Source organism: Salmo trutta, chromosome 34 (genome assembly GCF_901001165.1).
Source record: "Salmo trutta chromosome 34, fSalTru1.1, whole genome shotgun sequence".
NCBI lineage: Eukaryota > Metazoa > Chordata > Actinopteri > Salmoniformes > Salmonidae > Salmo > Salmo trutta.
The window spans coordinates 27,434,693-27,453,913 of record NC_042990.1 but is presented as its reverse complement, the minus strand read 5'-3'; the positions used below and the strand labels follow the sequence as shown (position 1 = coordinate 27,453,913).

The following is a 19,221-nucleotide window of genomic DNA, read 5'->3' as shown; positions in this document are numbered from 1 at the left end:
ACTGTTGGCTTTCGTTTTTTTTTCTTTGTTTAAGTGTTTTGTCATTTATAATAAATTATGACCACTTACCACCCTGCATCTTGGTCCCCTCTTTCAGACGATCGTTACATTTACTCTGAGTAGTCTGTAACGTATCATGTATTGCATGTACACTGGAATTGTTTGAGTGTTAATTATTTAATGACTAATACATTCTATATTAGTTGAATAGAGTAAATACTTTTTATTTTTTTGCTATGAGAGACAGCCACTTATTTCATTGCAGTTTCTGTTCAGTCAGACAGACCCTACTGACATGCAAATGAGAGTGAAGCATTATATACACACACACACACACACACACACACACACACACACACACACACACCGACACACACACACATGCAAACACACACAATCCAACACACACACACACTCCGACACACACACACATGCACACACGCAAACACACACACACACACACACACACACACACACACTGAGGGAGAATAGCTTGTATGCTCAAGGTTGTCTACAAACCAACATCTGTGGTGATTCATCAAAAGAGAGCGAAAGAGAGTGCGAGCGAGAGAGAGAGAGAGAGAGTGCGAAAGAACAGCGGGTAGAAAGGGAATACTGTGAGAGATAGAGGAGGATGGATATTGAGGAGGACAAGAGTGGCAAAGAGTGGGGAGAGAGGGACGTGTAGGGAAGCAAGTGAGAGATGGACAGAGGGAGGGGAAAAGAGGAGGATTAGAAGAATGGCAGCATGGGCTCACTTCCTCTTTTCCTCCCTCCCGCTCTCCTTCCATTCGTTTATCTCTACATACAGACGGGCACACTGTGCCAGGGAGGACAGTTGACCCTGGTAGCATTCAGTGGGCATTGAGATCCATACAGTGTGATGATCGCATATAACTGATAATCACACACAAATACAAACATACACACACAAACACACTGAGCCAGATAAGGGCCATGAGACTGAAAGACACACATGCACAGTGGCCGAAGCCAGCAGGTATTCTCAGTGGTTTGTGGGTTGCCAGGTCTATCGATATCCCCCGTCCCTAGCCCACTGAGCCTCACTCAGCAACAGAGAGAGGGGCCTTCACAGTGACAGGCAGCCCATCAATAACGCACACTGGCCAAAGCAGCAGGCTAATCCACCAGCCAATTAATGATGAGATATGGAGAGTGAATGGGAATGGAAACAGAGGTAGAGAACAGGATGAATAGAAAAATAGAGAGAAAGACAGATAAGAGGATGAATAGGAAACACATGACCAGGTGATGGTGGACAGTAGATGCAGATAGAGAATGAGAGGGAGTGAAAGAGAGAGAGTTAGTGGAAGAGAAAGAGAGGGAGTTAGAGCATTTAAGCAGACCTAAGATAGAAGCCCTTTCTCCTTGAGTGAGAGAACACACACACACAATTACAAAACGCAAACACACAAATACACATTTAGTTGCGCAAACACACACACACACACACACACACACACACACACACACACACACACACTGCCTCTATCAGTTAAGTGAACAGATGTTATACCAGGAGCATGCAGACCTTTACTATCTATTTCCTTGCTAATAACCTGCTGCTTATATACCTGCAGCTAGCCACGACACCAAACTGATACTAGGAGTGTGTGTGTGTGTCTGTGTGTATTTTAATGAATCCCTTTTATGATCTTGTGTTGATGCCCCAGGTTAGATTCAGCGGAGGATTCATCAAAGCATAAGCACACAAACACAGATCTGGAGGTTGGTTGTCAGTGAGGTTGCCCCTGCAAACTTACAGGTGACATACCTGAAGCACGCACACACACACACACACATATTACCTCAAATGATTTATTTTGAGGTAGTTGTGGATGGGGATGGCAGATGGGCGTAAGGATCTGCCTCTGCTTCCAAAGGGCCAGTCGTGTATAGCTGTAATAGAAAAGCTTGCAAGTTCAAATCCAACAATGGAAAGATGTTTATGAGATTTTTGTTGTTGTTGCTATTACCATCAAGTATCATCAAGTATTCTCATGACTTGCAAGAGCATTGTGAACTATGGGGGTGCAGTGGTCTGAGCAGCAGGATCTGGCTCTGAGCATCACAGGTTTGTGCCCAGTGCTGGGCAATGATTAGTTTTTTTTTCTAAGCGCCGAAAAACGCATATATTCTCAGGAACTTTAAAAACGTCCGAAATTGAAGTCTAGGGATCAGGCTGTATTCATGAGCTTGGGAACATTCATCTAAAATGTATTGCCTTGATGGTAGATGGCCTTTAAGTGTTGTTAAACAACAACAAAAAACATTTCATGTCCACAATGTGACTTTCTTCATGTTGCTATGGTCACTATGGATGTTATATGGATGTGAATAGCTATGGCATGTGGTCATTTAGTCACTGTCATATTGTTTGACACTGTCACGTTTGAGAGTGTGCGTGTGTTCGTGGTGCGTATGAGAGAGAGTTTTGGATAAGGTCTGAGTCAGGTCTGGTCCTGCTGATGGAAGAGACTGCTCTCCTCAGCAATGGGGTTATGTACATCCTCTTATCCTCCCTCCCTCCCTCCTTCTCTCCTCATCCCCATTCCACTCCTCCACCCCTCTGTCTAATGAGATCAGGAGATCAACTGACCTGAACTACAGACAGAGAGCTCACAACACACAGGTCATTTGGCAAGACTCTCTCTCCCTCTCTTTCTCTCTCTCGCGCTCTCTCTCGCGCTCTCTCTCTCTCTCTCTAATTCAATTCTAGGGGCTTTATTGGCATGGGAAACATATGTTTAATTTGCCAAAACAAGTGAAATCGATGAACAAAAGTGAAATAAACAACAATAAGTGAACAGTAAACATTACACTCACACACATTTCTGAGGAAAAGAGACATTTCAAATGTCATATGTCTATATGCAGTGTTGTAACGATGTGCAAAGGAAAAATAAGTAAACATAAATATGGGTTGTATTTACAATGGTGTTTGTTCTTCACTGGTTACCCTTTTCTTGTGGCAACAGGTCACCAATCTTGCTGCTGTGATGGCACACTATGGTATTTCACCCAGTAGAAATGGATGTTAATCTAAATTTGATTTGTTTTCAAATTATTTGTGGATCTGTGTAATCTGAGAGAAATACGTGTCTCTAATATGGTCATACATTTGGCAGGAGGTTAGAAAGTGCAGATCAGTTTCCACCTCATTTTGTGGGCAGTGTGCACATAGCCTGTCTTCTCTCTCCTTAATTTTGGGTCAGTCACAGTGGTCAGGTATTCTGCCACTGTGTACTCTCTGTTTAGGGACAAATAGCATTCTAGTTTGCTCAGTTTTTTTGTAAATTCTTTCATTGTAATTATCTTTTTGTTTTCTTATGATTTGGTTGGGTCTAATTGTGTTGCTGTCCTGGGGCACTGTGGGGTCTGTTTGTATTTGTGAACAGAGCCCCATGATCAGATTGCTTAGGGAACTCTTCTTCAGGTTAATTTCTCAGGAGGTGATGGCTTTGTTATGGAAGGTTTGGGAATCGCTTCCGTTTAGATGGTTGTAGAATTTTGGTAATTAGCGGGTATCGGCCTAATTCTGCTCTGCATGCATTAGTTGGTGTTTTACATTGTAAAAGGAGGATATTTTTGCATAATTCTGCATGCATGGTTGGAGAGCAGACCCCAGACCTCACAACCACAAAGTGCAATGGATTCAAGTGCAAACTGATTCAAGTATTTTTTAGCCAGATCGAAATTGGTATGCCAAATGTTATGTTCCTTTTGATGGCTTAGAAGGCCCTTCTTGCCTTTTTTCTCAGATTGTTCACAGCTTTGTGGAAATTACCTGTGGCGCTGATGTTTAGACCGAGATATGCATAGTTTTTTGTGTGCTCTAGGGCAACAGTGTCTAGATGGAATTTGTATTTGTGGTCTTGGCAACTGGAACTTTTTTGAAACACCATTATTTTTGTCTTACTGAGATTTACTCTCAGGGCCCAGGTCTGACAGAATCTGTGTAGAAGATCTAGATTCTGCTGTAGGCCCTCCTTGGTTGGGGACAGAAGTACCAGATCATCAGCAAACAGTAGACATTTTACTTCAGATTCTAGTAGAGTGAGGCAGGGTGATGCAGACTGTTCTAGTGCCCTCGCCAATTCATTGATATACATGTTAAAGAGGGTGGGGCTTAAGCTGCATCCATGTCTCACCCCATGACCCTGTGGAAAGAAATGTGTTTTTTTGCCAGTTTTAACTGCACACTTGTTGTTTGTGTTCATAGATTTTATAGTGTTGTGTCTTTTCCCCCCAACACCAATTTCCATCAATTTGTACACCCTCATGCCAAATTGAGTAAAAAGCTTTTTTGAAATCAACAAGGCATGAGAAAACTTTGCCTTGGTTTTGTTTGTCTGCCGTATGGTAATTTGGTAAAAAGCCAATTTGACATTTGATCAGTAAATTGTTTTCACTGAGGGAATGTATGAGTCTGCTGTTAATGATAATACAGAAAATGTTCCCACAGTTGCTGTTGATGCATATCTCATAGTAGTTATTGGGTTCAATTTGTTTCACTTTTGTGGATTGGGGTGATCAGTCCTTGGTTCCAAATATTGGGGAAGATGCAAGACCTAATGATGATGTTATTTTTTTATTTAACCAGGCATGAACAAATTCTTATTTACAATGACAGCCTAGGAACAGTGGGTTAACTGCCTTTTTCAGGGACAGAACGACAGATTTTTACCTTGTCATGTCGGGGATTCAATCTAGCAACCTTTCCATTACTGGCCCCACGCTCTAACCACTAGGCTACCTGCCGCTGTACATCGGCTGGGTATGTTAAATATTTTAAGTATAGCCAATTGGAATTTGTGGTCTGTATATTTTAATTGAGGATACCATACAATACCACAGGATTTTTGGGCTGGAGGGTTTGTATTTTGTCCTGTAGTTCATTCAATGTAATTGGAGAATCCAGTGGGTTCTTGTAGTCTTTAATAGTTGATTCCAAGATTTGTATTTGATCATGTATATGTTTTTGCTGTTTGTTCTTTGTTATAGGGCCAAAAATATTGGAAAAGTGGTTAGCCATACATCTCTGTTTTGGATAGATAGACTCTAACCACTTCTGGGAAATCTATGTGTAACCCGATTCAGGAAACTAGGCGTATGGCGCAAGTCATGACTTCACAGGAGAGCTGTTTGAACGTAAACATTTATTTTTTATCAAAATGTGTTTTTTGGCAGAAATGCCTTCTCGAACATGTGAACTTTCATGTACCTTAATTGATATACAACTTGTATGCCATATGTAAATACGAATAAAATGGTTAAATTACGAGCCTAGTTGGATTAGCCACAGAAAAAGTCAGCAACCTTCACAATAGCCATGATTGGCTGAGATAATGAGTGGGCTGGACATGCCGAGAGATGGGTTTGGATTGGTGTGCCATATAGCAGCGTTGTGATTCATTGTTTACCTAGCTAGCTATCTAGCTACATTTATTGCACACTAAGACTCTCCTCTTAGTGTGCAAGATCGCCAAATAGCTGATTAATTTTTTAACCCTGAACACTCATTGAATATTACCGGTGTCAGTAAACATCGGCAACAAAGCATAATTCAATTGTTGCCAGCAGCACAGTTACAGTCACCAATGCTCTGGATGACATGAAAAAGCCTAACCAGCTCTGCTAGGGCGAGTAAAATGGTCAGAGTGGGGTGTTCACTCATTATGTCTCTGGAAGTAGATAGCCAGTTAGCTTAGGTGTTTGACTGTAGTTGTGAGGTCAGAGCTTTCGGAACAACCCTACTTATTGGACAGAGCGTTCAGTGTGCGCTCTGAACGTGAAATGCTCTGAATTTACTAATGGACATTCTGACTAGGGCGAGTAATGTTCAGTGAGCTGTTCTCTCTTTCTTAGACGTCTGGAAGTAGCTGGCAAGTTAGTACAGAACGGTTGGATCAACCCTTAAAGAGGTGGGTGGGGCTCAGGCTTAAGAGGGTGTGAACAATGCTGAATGGGTGTAGACAAAGAAGAGCTCCAATAGTATTACCAAAACATTGAAGGACGGTTTTCTCAAAAGTGAGTTTGCAAGTTGATCAACTTTCAAAGCAGAATTACTTTCCCATTGTTTCCTCAAATGCAGTGTAAGAGATACCATTTTGTAGCTCTGAGTTTTATCCAATGTAAAAAACAGAAACTCAAATGTTGCTACATAAGACCGAATCCAGGTGGTGAGTCACATGCATTCTTCAATTACATTGAGCTGATTTCTGACGTGCTGTTCCTTCTTTTTCCATATAGTGTATTTCTGTATTGTTTTAGTGATTCACCATAGTGAAGGCGTAGGCTCAGGTTTTCTGGGTCTCTATGTTTTTGGTTGGATAGGTTTCTCAATTTCTTTCTTAGGTTTTTACACTCTTCATCAAACCATTTGTCACTGTAGTATCCTGTACATGTCCTTGCCAAAAAATCCAAGTTTATCTAACTCTAAATCTATATTTTTGTAAAAACATGCTGACAAATGCGGGAGCTCATCTGCTCGTCTGTTCTCTCTGTTCTATCCTCTCTCAGTCTCTCTCTATCTGTCTCTGTCTGTCTCTCAATTAAATTTCAATTTATGGGTTTTATTGGCATGGGAAACATATGTTAACATTGCCAAAGCAAGTGAAGTAGATAATAAACAAAAGTAAAATAAAGAATACAAATTAACAGTAAACATTACACTCACAAACGTTCCAAAAGAATAAAGACATGTTAAATGTCATATTATGTGCAAATAGTTAAAGTACAAAGGGAAAAAATAATAAGCATAAATATGGGTTGTATTTACAATGGTGTTTGTTCTTCACTGGTTGTCCTTTTCTTGTGGCAACAGGTCACAAATCTTGCTGCAGTGATGGAACACTGTCAAGGCTTTGGGTAACTGGTGAAAAGGAGTCAGGCGAAGGAGAGTTGAGATGCGTGGACAAGGTGTACATGAAACAACACCAGTATAGAAACAATACAACGGTGCGTGACATATACCAGTACCACGAATAAACGGGCGTAAATACAAAACCCGGCAACAAAATACCAGCCGTCAGATACAGCCATCAACATAGAACAAACACGCACACAAACATGGGGGAAACCAGAGGGTTAAATAATGAACATGTAATGGGGGAATTGAAACCAGGTGTGTAAAAACCAAAGACAAAACAAATGGAAAATGAAAAGTGGATCGGTGATGGCTTAAAGGCCGATGATGTCGACCGCCGAACACCGCTCGAACAAAGAGAGGGACCGACTCCGGCAGAAGTCGTGACAAACATTTCACCCAATACATACAGTATAGGTCTCTCTCTCTGTCTCTCTCATTCCCTCTCTCTCACGATTTCTGTATCTCTTTCGCTCACCTCCCCTTTGATCTAGCTGTTTCATTCTTCAATCAAATTTGTATTGATATAATTGGAAAACAACAAAAGCGAAGAGGGTGCTTGACACGATTGAGAGTATTCACGATGAGAAATCATTTAGAATAATAATGACAGCATAATAAATAACTCTTTCTCCTCACTTTCTTTTCTTTGCATCAAAATATAAATAATAGGTAGTGTGTGTGCTTCAGGTATGTCACCTGTAAGTGTGCAGGGTGAATCTCACTGACTACCAACCTCCAGATCTGTTTGTGTGCTTATGCTTTCATGAATACTCCACTGATTCTAACTTGGGGCATCAACAAAAGATCCTGAAAGGGATTCACAAAAATACACATACACTAACACAGACACACACACACACACACACACACTTCTAGTAACAATTTGGTGCCATGGCTAGCTGCAGGTATATAAGCAGCAGATAATAAGCAGGGAAATAGATGGTAGAGGCCTGCATGCTCCTGGTATGACATCTGTTCACTGCCATAACACAGGCTAGGTTAGTGTGTGCGTGTGCGACTGAATGTGTGTGTGTGTTTGCATTTGTATTTATGTTTGTGTGTTTGTGTGTGTATTGTGTCATAAAAGGAGAAAGGGCTTCTATCTCAACTAGCTCTCACGTCAGAGTTAGACGTTCTCCATGTTTCTCAAATGTCAAATTTTGAAGTTGATACAAACATCAAATATCAAAGTGTTTAAGTTAAGAATTAACTCACAATTGGTTAGGGTAAGTTTATGCCTTAACTCTGAATTTTAAGGTTAGGCATTAACTCCGAATGGTTAAGGTAAGGGTTAAGGTTTGTGATAGGCATTAAAAAATATATTGAAAATTATTTCCTATCGCTGGATTTGAATATGCAACCTTTGGTACCAGTGTCAGATGTTTATGCCCATTCACCACCTCTACCCACAATGCACTAGCAAAACTGAAACCTACTTGAAGGTAACAACGCTCACTGCCCTAGTGGTATGAAAATCAATGGTCTGAAGTTTAGACTTATTTCAGATGATTGGTCACATATAGTATCTCTCTCTAATCTATAGAGGAAAACAACTCACTCAATCCAATAGGTCTCTGATTTCAGCCATTTTCTGTTTCTCTACAACAAATTGGGCAATCGTCCCTTCAGACCTGGAACACTATAACACATTGTTTTAGTCCATGACTGTAGTGAATGCTGGCTATAAGAACTAGCTTCTCTAGACTATAACCTTTGAGAGCGGACTCCAAAAGAATGAAATTGCACCCTTGGGGAGAAAAATCAATATTTTTTTTGGTGTTCTCAGAGCTGGTTTTGTAGTAAGAGGTCAAAGTTTCTGCCCTCCTTTTACTTGCCCCAACCTGGTCTTGAACCAGGGACCCTCTGAACACATTGACACGTCACTCACAAAGCATAATTACCTATCACTCAACAAAAACAACAGCTCATGCATGCAGAGCAAGGAAAACAAATGGTCTTAGAGCGCATCGACTGCAGACACACCCACCAACGCACACACACACACACCAGACATACTCCAAAAAATGTTTTATGTCTGTATGCAGTTCCAAATGTTCTTGTGGTCTCTAGATCCATTCGTGTCATGAGAAAACCTTGAAAATGAACGTATGTGCCATTGTTCTTCTCCCAGTGGTAAAGATGAAAACCATCTCTGTTTGCTCTTGTCATTTCCTCTCTCAGAGCGAGTACACATCCTGACTCTCAAAGCTCTCCTGTGGTATGGGAGTGTCGCTCCAGCACACACACCATTATGTGCACACACACACACACACACACACATACTCTATTCTGGTGTATTGGGAGATTCGACGTTAGGGGTCAGTTCTGTGGGCTTAAACCCAGGCAGAGCTCTTTCCTTTTAGCAGTCCATGAGCGCGTGACAGTAATAGACTTCCCCAGTCTCTTCCTGTCAAACAAATAGGCTGCCCATGGTTCCCCCAGAGAGGATCCCAGTGTCATAATCGATGTGGCTAGTTCTCAATTGCTCAGACACAAGCAGGGACTCTCTCTCTCACTTTCTCTCTAATGGCAGCAAAAATTGTAAGCTCGCTACTCACACACATGCAATGAAGAAACACACGCACACTTAGGGCTGTGGCAGTAATGACATTTTGTCAGACTGTAACTGTCTTGCAAATGACTGCCAGTCTCACGGTAATTTACTGTTAATTAACATAAACACATTTAGCATCTCCAGGCCTCCACACACACACAAGCCACTGATGTGTGCCTTTGGAGCATCTACATTTTAAAAAGTCAAATAAATCAATGTAATATACACAATCAACAATAAATACATTATTTGTTTTAGGCAGGTCTAACCAAGCATTATTATATGAAAATAATGTATTTCAGAAGAACAGTTTGTTGTGAGTCAGACTACTGTATGTTATCTGTCTATGTCCCATACCTATGACAGCCTAGGCAGTACACTAGTTCATATAGCCGACAAGATATGCTTATAAATTCTGTGCAATTAAGAAATATTACATTATAAGAAAAATAATATAATTGAAAAAATAGAAAGGATATTTTCCCATTCCCGAGCGAGTGCGCATATGAGCTATATTGAACGTAAAAGTGATCATTTGAAACAGGTCCTATACGCTATATTTAGAGTGATTTGGCAACTTTAGTTGTGAATGATACAAACCTTAGAATGTCTTAGAAATCAAACATATATGGGCTGCATGGTGTGACTATATTGATGATTCCTTGCCTCAGGCTGCACATGCTGTTCTCTCAAGTGATCCTATTCTCACCTATCAGATCTGTCTGAATGTAATCTTGTCTTTACTAATATTTGAAATCAGTTTCGATTGAGAATGGACCATTATCAAATGAGCAGGAACAGGGGCAGAGGAAAAAAAGACATTCCATTTGATCCATATGCACTCGAATAGCGAATGGAGGCTGAGCTTTTTTTTATTTCAACTTTATTTAACCAGGTAGGCAAGTTGAGAACAAGTTCTCATTTACAATTGTGACCTGGCCAAGATAAAGCAAAGCAGTTCGACACATAAAACAACACAGAGTTACACATGGAGTAAAACAAACATACAGTCAATAATACAGTAGAAAAATAAGTCTATATACAATGTGAGCAAATGAGGTGAGATAAGGGAGGTAAAGGCAAAAAAAGGCCATGGTGGCGAAGTAAATACAATATAGCAAGTAAAACACTGGAATGGTAGATTTGCAGTGGAAGAAAGTGCAAAGTAGAAATATAAATAATGGGGTGCAAAGGAGCAAAAATAAATAAATAAATAAATAAATAAATACAGTAGGGGAAGGGGTAGTTGTTTGGGCTAAATTATAGATGGGCTATGTACAGGTGCAGTAATCTGTGAGCTGCTCTGACAGCTGGTGCTTAAAGCTAGTGAGGGAGATAAGTGTTTCCAGTTTCAGAGATTTTTGTAGTTCGTTCCAGTCATTGGCAGCAGAGAACTGGAAGGAGAGACGGCCGAAGGAGGAATTGGCTTTGGGGGTGACCAGAGAGATATACCTGCTGGAGCGTGTGCTACAGGTGGGTGCTGCTATGGTGACCATCGAGCTGAGATAAGGGGGGACTTTACCTAACAGGGTCTTGTAGATGACCTGGAGTCAGTGAGTTTGGCGACGAGTATGAAGCGAGGGCCAGCCAACGAGAGTGTACAGGTCGCAGTGGTGGGTAGTATATGGGGCTTTGGTGACAAAACGGATGGCACTGTGATAGACTGCATCCAATTTATTGAGTAGGAGGAGGCTATTTTGTAAATGACATCGCCGAAGTCGAGGATCGGTAGGATGGTCAGTTTTACAAGGGTATGTTTGGCAGCATGAGTGAAGGATGCTTTGTTTGCGAAATAGGAAGCCAATTCTAGATTTAACTTTGGATTGGAGATGTTTGATGTGAGTTTGGAAAGAGAGTTTACAGTCTAACCAGACACCTAGGTATTTGTAGTTGTCCACATATTCTAAGTCAGAACCGTCCAGAGTAGTGATGCTGGACGGGCGGGCATGTGCAGGCAGCGACCGGTTGAAGAGCATGCATTTTGTTTTACTTGTATTTAAGAGCAGTTGGAGGCCACGGAAGGAGAGTTGTATGGCATTGAAGCTCGTCTGGAGGGTTGTTAAATCCCTAATACGAGGCTATTCAAAATCAAACACAAATTCACTATAACTGTAGGCCAACTATACTCTCTGTAAGACACTCTGCACAATTAATTAACTAACAGAATCACCTAGGCCTATACGTTCGTTCCCTGACTCATGGATATACATTTTGGAGCATAGCATAAGGTATCCAGTTCATCCGGAATGCATACTAATGCTAAAATCATAGTCCACAGACTCTGAGACGTGATAGTCCGATGTCCTATTGTGACATAGCTACAAGACTGAGACAACCATCAGCAAGAGACAAACACCCAAACACGAACCTCCCCACAATTCACAACAACTCCCAACCAAACAGGCTGTTGGAAAACCAGGCTTTTCCAACAGTCTTGGAGGACTTCCCACATAAGCTGAGCAATTATTGGCTGCTTTTCCATCACTCTGCAGTCCAACTATAACTGTAGGTTAGTGGTGGAGTAGGGGTTTGAGGGCACACAGTGTGTTGTAAAATCTGTAAATGTATTGTAATGTTTTTAAAATTGTATAGACTGCCTTAATTTTGCTGAACCCTAGGAAGAGTAGCTTCTGCCATGGCTCTAGCTAATGGGGATCCATAATACATACAAATACAAACTCATCCCAAACCATCAATTGGGTTCAGGTCAGGTGATTGTGGAGGTCAGGTCTTCTGATGCAGCACGCAATCACTCTCCTTCTTGGTCAAATAGCACTTACACAGCCTGGAGGTCTGCTGGGTCATTGTCCTGTTGAAAAACAAATGATAGTCCCGCTAAGGGCAAACCAAATGGTATGGCGTATTGCTGCAGAATGCTGTGTGCCTTGAATTCAAAATAAATCACTGACAGTGTCACCAGCAAAGCACCCCCACACCATCACACCTCCTCCTCCATGCTTCACAGTGGGAACTCCACATGCAGAGATCACCCGTTCACCTACTCTACATCTCACAAAGACACAGAGGTTGGAACCAAAAATCTCAAATTTGGACTCATCAGACCAAAGGTAAGATTTCCACCGGTAATGTCCATTGCTCATGTTTCTTGGCCCAAGCAAGTCTCTTCTTATTATTGGTGTCCTTTAGTAGTGGTTTCTTCGCAGTAATTCAACCATAAAGGCCTGATTCACAGTCTCTTCTGAACAGTTGATGTTGAGATGTGTCTGTTACTTGAACTCTGAAGCATTTATTTGGCCTGCCATTTCTGAGGCTGGTAACTCTAATGAACTTATCCTCTGCAGCAGAGGTTACTCTAGGTCTTCTTTTCCTGTGTTGGTCCTCATGAGAGCCAGTTTCATCATAGCGCTTGATGTTTTTTGCGACTGCTCTTTAAGAAACTTTCTAAGTTCTTGAAATTTTCCCGGATTGACTGACCTTCACGTCTTAAACTAATGATGGGCTGTTGTTTCTCTTTGCTTATTTGAGCTGTTCTTGTCATAGCCCTATTTGGTAAAAGACCAAGTCCATACTATCTTCTGTATACCACCCCTACCTTGCCACAACACAACTGATTGGCTCAAATGCATTAAAACCTGTTGGGGATAGGGGGCAGTATTGAGAATTTTGAAAAAAATGTGCCCATTTTTAACTGCCTCCTACACCAACTCAGAAGCTAGGATATGCATATTATTAACAGATTCGGATAGAAAACACTCTGAATTTTCTAAAACTGTTTGAATGGTGACTGTAAGTATAACAGAACTCATATGGCAGTCAAAACCCTGAGACAATTTCTAACAGGAAGTGTGTATCTGATGTGTTGAATTACTTTTAAGGCTATGCCATTGAAACACACAGGGGCTTATTAATCATTGAGCACTTCCTACGCCATCCACTAGATGTCACCAGTCTTTACAAAGTGGTTTGAGTTTTCTACTGTGAAAACTGACCGAACAAGAGACTTGGAACATTGATCATAAGCGGATGGCCGATAGTGCTCTGGCGCGCGAGTGCATGTTTGGGTACTCTCGTTCCAATACGTTTTAAAAGAGAATGCAATCGTCCGCCTTGAATATTATTGAAGTGCTGATTGAAAAAGGCCCTAATGATTTATGCTATACAACGTTTGACATGTTTGAACGAACGTAAATATATTTTTTTCCCTCTTTGATGAAGACAAGTCCGGCGGGTGTCGTTCATGTTTTTGAGTAGCCTACAGGACGCGCTAACAACACGGAGCTTTTTGGACATAAATTATGAGCTTTTTCGAACAAAACTACATTTGTTATGGACCTGGGATTCCTGGAAGTGCCTTCTGATGAAGATAATCAAAGGTAAGGGATTATTTACATAGTATTTTTGATTTTAGATGACTCCAAGATGGCGCCTAGTCTATCGCAAAGCCTATTTTTCTGGGCGCAGTACTCAGATTATTGCAAAGTGTGATTTCCCAGTAAAGTTATTTTTAAATCTGGCAATGCGGTTGCGTTCACGAGATGTTAATCTATAATTCTTTGAATGACAATATAATATTTTACCAATGTTTTCGAATAGTAATTATTTAATTTGTTGTGCTGATTGACTGGCGGTATTGGAGGGAAAATATTTCCTCAACATCAACGCCATAGTAAAACGCTGTTTTTGGATATAAATATGAACTTGATAGAACAAAAAATGCATGTATTGTCTAACATAATGTCCTAGGAGTGTCATCTGATGAAGATTGTCAAAGGTTAGTGCATAATTTTAGCTGGTTTTCTGCTTTTGGTGACGCCTGTCTTTGCATTGACAAAACATTACACACAGCTATTTTCAATGTACTGTCCTAAAATAATCTAACTTTATGCTTTCGTCGTAAAGCCTTTTTGAAAATCGGACAACGTGGTTAGATTAAGGAGATGTTTATCTTTCAAAGGGTGTAAGATAGTTGTATCTTTGAGAAATTTGAATTATAACATTTAATTGTTTTCAAATTTGGCGCCCTTGATATTTCACCTGCTGTTGATATGGTGTAGCAGGGGTGGGACGCTAGCCCATAGAGGTTAAGGACAGAAATTACACAAATTAACTTTTGACAAGGTACACCTGTTAATTGAATTGCATTCCAGATGACTACCTCATGAAGCTGGTTGAGAGAATGCCAAGAGTGTGCAAAGCTGTCATGAAGGCAAAATGTGGCTACTTTGAAGAATCTTAAATATAAAATATATTTTGATTTGTTTAACACTTTTTTGCTTAGTACATGATTCCATATGTGTCATTTCATAGTTTTGATGTCTTCACTATTATTCTACAATGTAGAAAATAGTAAAAATAAAGAAAAACCCTTGAATGAGTACAATTGTTTTACTGGTACTGGTGTTCTACATACAACATCTTAAATGTTTTGAAGTAATCATCACCTTAGAAAATGCTGTCCACAGCAATCATGTTTTCCACTCAGTTTCAACTTGTTAATGAACTTCTTTCTTCAAATTGGTTGATCACAGTGAGGTCAAACAATGTGGCCTAATAGTGAGTTTTAAAAGCATGATAGGCCTACTGTTAGAGTTTGATGTAAGAGTTTGATGTGAATTCTGAATGCATTTGCATCGATGTCAGAGTGATTAGAAGAAAAATAGAGCGCTGAGTACCAGGTCACTAGCAGTCGTTAGCGAGTTGGGTAATACCATTCATGTACAGAGCGCATAGGAGGAGATTACTGTGACTCAATGGTCACGTGGAAGTTTACTGCCGGTGTAGTGGTAATACAGCCACCGCAACAGGTCACCTCAACAGCCCCTACAGTATGTCATTGTCATGTCATAGCCATGTCATTGTCAATCCAGCTCTCTCTGTGTTCATCCCCTGAGAGTGCAAAACAATCTGCTCCCTTCTAATGCGCTCACACAAACATAAACACACGCGCATACATAAGCACATGGACACACACGTGCTCGCTCGCACGTATGCACAAACACACACACACGACCGCATCCACCTGCTCCCAAATCACTAATCTACATGCAAGCTCACTTTGTGCCCTGCCACTCTCCATCCCTCCGGTCCCTCCCTCTCTCCATCTCCCTGCTGTCCTGGATAAAGCGTTTTGTAACAGGGTTTCATAATTAAATACAGAAAAATACTGAACACAGATTCCTATCCAATTACAGGTGTGATTAAACACATGTGGCAACAGAGTCCGACCAGGTCCCCCCTAAAGATAACAAAAACAAGAAAGCAAGCCTGATTAAAATGGCAGGCCTTCAAATAACTCAAACTCCCAGCTAAACAAACCCTGTTCCCATTGGGCCAGAAGCTAAACCACATCCAACAACACTTTCTGAATAGAGAGTCCAGTGAGGTACCTCAGATACAAATGAAGTTTGAACTAGTGACAATTGAGAGTGGAAATTAGTGAATGAATACATTAGAAAAACGCTAAATAAGGGACACATTATTGGTTGTCACATGGGTTGTGTGTCACAGCGCTCAAAACTAATACAACTATAGGGTAGCCTATTGTACTCATGGTCAATGTTAGCCCTAGCAGTTTTTCTAAGGTAATCCGGTTAGGTAGCAAGCTAATGTTTAGCTGATGTCTATAGGCTAGCGGAAGCTAATGTTTAGCTAATGTCTATAGGCTAGCTAGCAAGCTAACTTTTGGTTTACGTCTATAGCACAGGAGGTTCTTGGCATCTTAATTTGGGAGGACGGCTTGTGGTAATGGCTGGAGCTGAATTATTGGAATGGTATCAAATATGGTTTCCATGCGTTTGATGCCATTGCATTTACTACATTCCCAGCCATTATTATGTGCAGTCCTCCCCTCAGCAGACTCCACTCGTCTATGGGCTTGCTAGCCCTTTCACTGAGACTTGGAGACACCACCAGCCTGCTACAGACATTTTAAACATCGTGTCTTGTTTTGTCTCATCATTTCCCCCATTCGGGCCTCTTAAAACTCGCACACATCGCACCGAATGTGGATCTAGTGTTTGTCTGCAGATCGTTCGGCACGCTGTGTTTAAGAGGCCACCCACTATAAATGTCTGACTGCTGACATTTTCATGTGATTCTACATGGAAAATCCAGACAGGTCACCCGTACTACAAGTCAGTATTCAACGTCCATCTGAGGACATCAGGAGATGACTTGGAAACCGGCTACTAGGGGCAACTGTGTGCTTTTACCTTCAAGTAGGGGTCGGTTTTGCTAGGGCATTGGGGACGGGGATGGTGGATGGGCATAAGCATTTGCCACTGATATCAAAGGTTGCAAGTTTGAATCCAGAGATAGGAAGTAGCTTTTGATAGTTTTGTTTTAAGCCCATCCCAAACCTTAACACTTACCTTAACTATTTGGAGTTAATGCACGACTCCAACACCATCATTAAGTTTCCGAACGACACAACAGTGGTAGGCCTGATCACTGACAACGATGATACAGCCTATAGGGAGGAGGTCAGAGACCTGGTAGTGTGGTGCCAGGATAACAATCTCTCCCTCAACGTGATCAAGACATAGGAGATGATTGTGTACTACATCGACGGTGCTGTAGTGGAGCAGGTTGAGAGCTTTAAGTTTCTTGGTGTCCACATCACCAACAAACTATCATGGTCCAAACACACCAAGACAGTCATAAAGAGGGCACAACAACACCCATTCCCCCTCAGGAGAGTGAAAAGATCCTCAAAATGTTCTACAGCTGCACCATCGAGAGCATCCTGACTGGTTGCATCACTGCCTGGTATGGCAACTGCACGGCCTCCGACCGCAAGGCACTGCAGAGTGTAGTACATACGGCCCAGTACATCACTGGGGCCAAGTTTCCTGCCATCCAGGGCCTCTATACCAGGCGGTGCCAGAGGAAGGCCCAAAAAATTGCCAAGGACTCCAGCCCACCCTAGTCATAGACTGTTCTCTCTGCTACCACACGGCAAGTGGTACCGGAGCGCCAAGTCTAGGTCTAAAATGATTCTTAAAAGCTTCTACCCCCAAGCCATGAGACTCTTGAACAGTTAATCAAATAGCTACCCGGACTATTTGCATTGTCCCCACCCCACTCCCCGATTTTTACGCTGCTGCTGCTGCTGCTCCTCTCTGTTTATTATCCATTCATAGTCACTTTACCTCTACCGACATGTACATATTGCCTCAATTACCTCGACTAACCGGTGTCCCCGCACATTGACTCTGTACCGGAACCCTCCGTACCGGAACCGCCTGTATATAGCCTCACTACTGTAATGTTATTGATGCTCCTTAATGATTTGTTATATTTCTATAAAACAATATATATTCTTAAGACTGCATTGTTGATTAAGGGCTTGTAAGTAAGCATTTCATTGTAAGGTCTACACCTGTTGCATTTGGCGCATGTGACAAATAACATTTGATTTGATTTAAATTAAACATCGGAGTTAATGCCTAAACTTAACCTTGAACACTTTGAAATTAGACGTTTGGAACAACTTCGAAATTTGACGTTTGAGAAAGAAGGATGAACGTCTATTTCTGACGTGAGACAGAGCTGGTAAGTAAAATCAGTGTGCATTCAGTTCGCAAAATATGTCTGGCAATCTGTCTAGAGATGCAATGTACGCTCGGTCAGCAAACGCTAATGTTGTGTCTGAGCCCTTAGCCATACTACTGCAGTCTTCGTCCACACTGAACTGAGAGTGTTGCGTAATTAGCTCCAATACTCCTTGAGACACTATGTAAACTCACTGGGATGGAGAGGAAAAGCTTTCTTCCTTAATTTATTTGGCAATTATATTAGTGCCTGTGTTATTGTGGGTAGCCCATAGTTAAACAGTCAGATTAATCACAAGCACAAGCTGAGTGGGTAAATACCAATGATTTATATATACACTAGATGACTGAGCCACCGTGCCTCCATCTTGGCACTCCCCCACCGGTGTAAAAAATATTTTGGAAGCTATAGAAATGCATTCATAAATGTCCCCCAAAAATTGTGACGTTTATTCTATTACATGGATACTTTTATATTATATTATTTTAGCTAAATACATATTATTTTTTTTACAATAAAACAAATATAAAACATGTTCCTTAAAGCATCATTTTTTGAAAGTACTAATGTTACTGTCCCCATTTCAACAACAAAAAAGACTGAAATACATTAATTCTGTCCTTGAAACACTTAAATGAAATACACTCTTAGAAAAAAGGGTTCCAAAATAGTTCTTCGGCTGTTCCGATAGGAGAACCCTTTTTGGTTCCAGGTAGAACATTTTTAGGATCCAATTACAACCCTCTGTGTAAAAGGTTTTACATGGAATCCAAAAGGGTTATACCTGGAAGCAAAAAGGGTTCTTCAAAGGGGTTATCCTATGGGGAAACTGTGAGAACCCTTTTAGGTTCTACAGGGCACTTTTTTCTAAGTGTGTATGTAACACTGCTCCTACAGGGGAGTGTCAATATGGCCGACCGGTGGCTTCAGCCTCTAATTGGCCAATACATACAGTAGCATCAGCAATCCAGCGTTCATATACATCATTGGGAAATCCTCCCAGAGGGACGGGACACACTTGTGCAGACACAGGTGCACGAGCATGCACACGCACACACATATGCACACACAGACACATGCAACTGCCTCCACTGTGTGCCATGCATTTATAAGGTAGAAAGAAAATGGAAACACACATATTCTCATTCTGAGAAAAGTTTGAAACAAAAGTGCCTCTGAAAACTTTATTCACCTGGATAAGACACACTCTCGAACAGAAAGCAGAGTGAAATGGAGGGGGTAAGATAGGAGAAAGACATAA

The 19,221-nt window shown here is 41.2% G+C and overlaps 1 protein-coding gene across 2 annotated transcripts in view; it reads right to left on the bottom strand.

Moving 5' to 3' along the window:
- The window catches only part of adgrb2 (adhesion G protein-coupled receptor B2), a 470,244-nt gene that overhangs the window by 357,971 nt on the left and 93,052 nt on the right, over positions 1–19,221 (bottom strand). For both annotated transcript variants that reach the window (XM_029732443.1, XM_029732444.1), the window contains exon 2: positions 1,830–1,920. The gene's annotated coding sequence lies outside the window, so the exon portion shown is untranslated. The remainder of the gene's footprint in view (positions 1–1,829; positions 1,921–19,221) is intronic.